This window comes from Triticum dicoccoides, chromosome 6A (genome assembly GCF_002162155.2).
Source record: "Triticum dicoccoides isolate Atlit2015 ecotype Zavitan chromosome 6A, WEW_v2.0, whole genome shotgun sequence".
Classification (NCBI taxonomy): Eukaryota; Viridiplantae; Streptophyta; class Magnoliopsida; order Poales; family Poaceae; genus Triticum; species Triticum dicoccoides.
In genome coordinates, this window is record NC_041390.1 from 339,812,766 (window position 1) to 339,818,730 (window position 5,965).

Sequence of the window (5,965 nt, forward strand, 5' to 3'; positions counted from 1 at the left end):
GAAGAGGGGGTTATGCTCCTGGCAGCTAGAGAGGGTAACGAACGGGGTTTGAGCGCCGGAGATGGCCTCACCAGAACGAATCGGGCTGGAGGCCGAGGCGGGGCGAGGCGGCCGGAGCTGGGTGAGGAGACCTCCTCGAGGTCCCCCTAGTGTCCTGGCGGGGTGTTGGTGAGTAGTGGGGGTGCTGCGTGCACGAGAGTGAGCTCGGGACCCTTTTATATAGGCGGTCCGAGGCGGTTGCCGTGAACGAGGATCACCGGCGAGTGATTACGGTGGCGCAGTGCTCGGTCGGGGTGGTTAGGGGGTCGAGCGTCATCACGGAGGTTCAATGGGTCCGTTTTGGTGTTAAACTGGCCGAGGTTTGGGTGTTAAGGGCGAGCTCGACGGAACGGTGATGGCGCGGGCCCGTCGGCGGCGGAGAGCGCGTTCCGTGCTTGCCGGCCACGGTGGCTGTGCTACGGGCGTGCGCTGGCGTGCATGAGGCCACGCGGAGAGCCAGGGAGCGATGGGCGGCGCGGAACGGCGTTCTGCCGTGGTGTGCCTCCTGTCGGCCGCCACGGGAGGTCCCGACGCCGCAGAAGACGCCGGCGAGGGCGAGCCAGCGCGCTACCGACGCCAGGAAGGCTCCACGCACGCGTGTGAAGTTTCGGACAAGAGGAAGAGGCGGCGAGGAATGTGCCAAGGGCACTGTGGCCGCGTGACTGAAACTGACGGACTGAAGATGACACTGAAACTGAATTTTCTGAACTTAGAACAGTAATAGTGCCCACAAGGTGTTCGACCAAATGAAATTGGCCTCTGGTGATTTTTCCTTGAGCTTATTTTTGGTGGAGTGGCTTCTCCTTGCTCAAGTAGGCTGCATGATTTTTGGTGGAATTTTTGGAGCAGTGTGGATATGAATTTCACCAAATTTGGCAAATCTGGTCCAAACTTGCAGAGACTGTATTTTGAAAAATTTGAAAAGAGGAGGAGTGGATCAAGATGGTTCTGGGTTGTGGGTTCAAAGGACAATCCAGGAGAATTGGTTTGAGGTCAAAACTCAAATGAAAAAGTGTACTTGCTTTGAAAATCCCTCAGGCTCCAAATAATTTTCAGAATTGAATTGAGGGGGAAAATAATTAGAATAAAATACAAAACCAGTTTGGATTAGTTGGGACAGAGAAATTAGGTTGATCACAAGGGGGAGGGGAGGTTTTGGAGGGGTTTTATCTCATGGGCAAAAAATACAAAGCCAAGGGTGGCTTCAAAGATAAGAAAATCCCAAATTTTCATAGAGCTTCTCTTAAAAATAAAAACAAATTAAAACTCCCAAAAAGATTACATCTTTAGAGGGAACTAACAGAGAAAAAGTTTGCAAAAGATCAACCACCAAAGTTTGAAAGAATTAAAAACCCTGCCAAGGCAAAAAGGAGGTTTTTAAGAGGAAGGTTTTTTTCTGAAAAAGAAAGATTTAAAAAAAAGCTCTCTCTCCTCAAAACCACAAAGTTTTTGATAAAAACCAAATAAAATTTTTGGAGTGTCACAAGAGTGCCGAAGCGACTTATCAGCGCTATGTGTAGAATTTTCTTCATAATAAGATTGGGCGCACTGTTCATGCTTATGTGGATGATATTGTGGTAAAGTCCAGAGAGGAGGAAACATTGATAGATGACTTGAAGGAGACTTTTGATAACCTCCGAGTTTATAAGATGATGCTTAATCCAGCCAAATGTGTCTTTGGTGTACCGGCGGGCAAGCTCTTAGGTTTTCTGGTGTCTAACAGGGGCATTGAAGCTAATCCGGAGAAGATCAAGGCTATTACGTCCCGGGATAAACCGGCATGCATTAACGATGTTCAGCGTCTGGCGGGTCGTATTGCAGCATTGAGCCGGTTTATCAGCCATTTGGGAGAAAAGGCAATCCCTTTGCATCAGATGATGAAGACAGACCATTTCGTCTAGAGTGATGTTGCTAATGAGGCCTTTGAGAGTTTAAAGCGGCAGCTAGCTGAGCCGCCTATCCTTCCTGCTCCTGTTGACAAAGAGCTCTTATTGTTATATGTGGTTGCTAATGCCCGAGCTGTTAGTGTGGTTGTTGTTGTGGAGTGCAAGGAGGCCGGAAAGGAGTGTCCGGTTCAATGGCCGGTTTATTATATTAGTGAGGTGCTTATTGAGTCCAAGTAGAGGTACCCATATTGCCAGAAACTGGTGTATGGAGTTTTTATGGCAAGCCGGAAGCTCAAGCACTATTTTCAGGGCCATCCTATCACTGTGGTCAGTTCTGCCCCCTTGGGGGATATCATCCAAAACAGGGAAGCAACTAGCCGGGTTGCCCAGTGGGATATTGAGCTTGGACCTCACGGGTTAAAATATATGCCTCGCACAACAATCAAATCCCAAGCACTGGTGGACTTGATCAATGACTAGACAGAGTTGCAGTCACCGGAGGAAAAGCCAGATAACACTTATTGGACTATTCATTTTGATGGGTCCAAACAATTGGAGGGCTCGGGGGCTGGAGTCATATTAACTTCCCTACGAGGTGATAAGTTTTGTTATGTTCTCCGTTTAATGTTCCCTTGCACTAACAATGCAGCTGAATATGAGGCCTTGCTCCATGGTCTTCGGATGGCTAAGGAGATGAATTTAAGCCGGGTTAAGTGCTTTGGTGACTCGGACCTGGTAGCTCAACAGGTGTCTGGCACTTGGGATTCCAAGGATCCACTCATGGCGGTGTATCGACAAGAGGTAGACATAGTGGTGGGTCATTTCAAGGGTTATTAGGTTGACCATATAGACTGGCGAAAGAATTAAGCGGTGGATGCTTTAAGTCGCTTAGGCTCTCAACGTAAACCGGTGCCGCCCAATGTCTTTCTGGATGTGCTACATAATCCGTCGGTCAAGTTACCTACGGAGGAGGATTTGGCTATTCCTGACCCGGAGGCTCAGTTGGTGGCAGCTCTTCATGTTATCCCGGATTGGACGGTCCCATACTTGGCGTATATGAACTGGGGCGAGTTACCGGAGGATGAAACTTTGTCCCGGCAGATAATCTAGCGATCCAAGTCAATGACCATTATCAATGGGGACTTGCATCATTGCAGTGTAACAGGGGCGTTTTAGCGTTGTGCATCTCCTCAGGAAGGCTGTGAGATTTTTGCGTGAGATCCACGAAGGAGATTGTGGTCACCACGCTGGTTCAAAATACTTGGTGGCTAAGGCTTTTCGGCACGGCTTCTATTGGTTAACGGATCATGCTGATGCTGAGGATTTAGTAAAGCGGTGTGATGGTTGTCAGAAATTTGCATGTCGTGCTCATGCTCCGGCTCAAGAATTAAGGATGATTCCAATCACTTGGTCGTTTGCAACTTCGGGGCTGGATATGGTTGGGCCCTTTAAGAGATCCAAGGATAAGAAGACCCACTTTTGGTGGCAGTTGATAAGTTCACCAAGTGGGTCGAGGCAGAGCCAATCAGTAAGTGTGATGCAGCTACAGTGGTTCAATTCATCAAAAAGGTGATCTTCCGTTTTGGTTTTCCACACAACATCATAACCAATAATGGTACTAATCTGTCCAAAGGTACTATGGAAGAATTTTGTCAACGTGAGCACATCCGGCTTCACGTGTCATTAGTGGCTCACCCCCAATCTAATGGTCAAGCAGAGAGAGCCAATCAAGAGATTTTGAGAGGCATCAAGCCCCGACTTATGGTTCCTTTAAAGCGGACGCTGGGTTGTTGGGTGAAGGAGTTACCTTCTGTGTTATGGAGTATCAATACCACACCGAACAGATGTATGGGTTACACACCTTTCTTCATGGTTTACAGAGCAGAGGCGGTTCTCCCTAGTGACATCCATCATGACTCGCCCCGTGTGACGACTTATGTTGAAGCTGATAATGAGAAAGCACGTCAGGATTCACTGGACCTGTTAGATGAGGAGCGTGATCTCGCATCGGCACGTTTGGCGATTTACCAGCAAGATCTGCGTCGTTATCACAGCCGCCGGGTTAAAACCAGAACTTTTCAAGAAGGCGATCTGGTGCTCTGGCTCATCCAGGATTAGACTGATATGCACAAGTTGTCCCCACGTAAATCTGCACAACGGATCATACTACTTTATCGATGTTTGAGAGCACAAAGACTCACGTAAATCGGAGGAGGAGACCCCACGACCGTGGAATATAGCTCATCTTCGGCCTGACTATACTTGATCCACTGGATCTTCTTGTGTACATAATTATGACAATGTATATATTATGATCAATATAATAAACCGGAGCCTCAGATAAAGCGGGGTCTCTGTTGTTTTTATTACATCATGTGTGGTTATATAGGGGCTTCTGTTTATAAAGCGGAGTTCTATTTCCCATTTGTGCGGCTTATAAGCCATATATATACAAAAGGTCACTTGGGGCTTGGTTGTATTCGAACCATGGCCACACCTCTTGATCGGCATAATACCACCAGGGAAATCACTTGGGGGCTTGGTTATATTTGAAGCATAGCTACACCTCCTGATTGACTTAAAGCCAAAATGAAATTACGTGGGGCCAAAGAGAGTGTTGCAGAAGCACAACTCAAACATAGGCACCCACTGAGCATAACTCAAAATATTGCTTGGGGGCTCTTTGCAGAAGCACAACTCTTTGCAGAAGCACAACTTTTCAAGGAGGAACAAAGAAGTCTACACCCTTGTAATAGGCTATCAAGCCAGGTTTGGAAGCCAGGTGTATTCACCTAAAACCCCGGGTTATCCTGCCTTTTTAAGTAAGCCACTCCATCCAGGTAATCCTGGTATGACCCGCCAAACGTTTGACAAGTCAATCTCATAGACCCTGAACTTGTTAAAGTTAAAATGACGATTGCTTAATGTGAGGTCCATCTTAAATGGCTTTGTAAAATGGTTTAACTCAGTGGCCTGGCAGCCCATGAAAAGCCTTGATTTGGGCCTAACAGCCCATGAAAAGCCTCGCATATTCTTCTTATATTTTTAGTTGCCAAAGTTCTTTCTCCTTTGATGAGGTTTATAACATCTTATGATAAACCGGCGTTTATTGATCCGGCTTGGTTTTCAATGATATGTTGTAAGTAGATGATCAGTTATAATCCGGCGTTTCTTGACTCGGGTCGGCTTTCAACGATAAGTTGCAAGTACATGATCAGTTATAATTCGGTGTTGATTAACCCGGTCTGGTTTTGACTACAAGTCACCAACATTATATATGAATACATCAGTGTTTATTATAACCCCGTACGGCTTTATCATAAACCGGTAAAACAGGGAAGGAGTTATCAATACCCAAGATTGGGGTTATGGCCCTAAATATACAAAAGTTGGTCAACCAACACTACTAGGGAAAGCTTATAGACAGGCGCTTACTAGTAGCGCGGGTTTATATCCCTCGCTGTTGCTATTTACTAGTAGCGTGGTTTTTACCCCTCGCTGCTACTAAGTTGATAGTAGTAGCATGGGTTTTTAACCCTCGCTACTACTAAGCAGTCTCTACCGTGCCCCCGGGGACATGCCATAGTAGTAGCGAGGGGAATGAACCCGCGCTACTACTAAGTTGATAGTAGTAGCGCGGGTTTATACCCCTCGCTACTACTAAGTACAAGGTAGGTGATGTCTCCATATCCTTGGTCGAATCCCTCCTCTCTCCCTCACTCTCCCCCCTCTCTCCATAGGCTCTCCCATTCCGCTTCTCCCTCCCACCCGCGATTCCCTTCCTCATCCACCACCACCGCCGGCCTCGCACCTCATGCCTCCCCCAAATCCGGGGACCTCCACACCCACCGCGGCCCCCTCCCCCTCCTTCCTCATCCTTCTCTAATGTTGGAAGGAGAGGGAGATCCAGCAGAGCGCCATCCATGGCAGCGGCCAGATCCGCCATGGACACAACCACAGGTGAGATGTTCTTCCTACTCCTCTCTCTCCCTCTCTCTCTCTCTCTCTCTCTCTCTCTCGCTATCTCTCTCTCTCTCTCT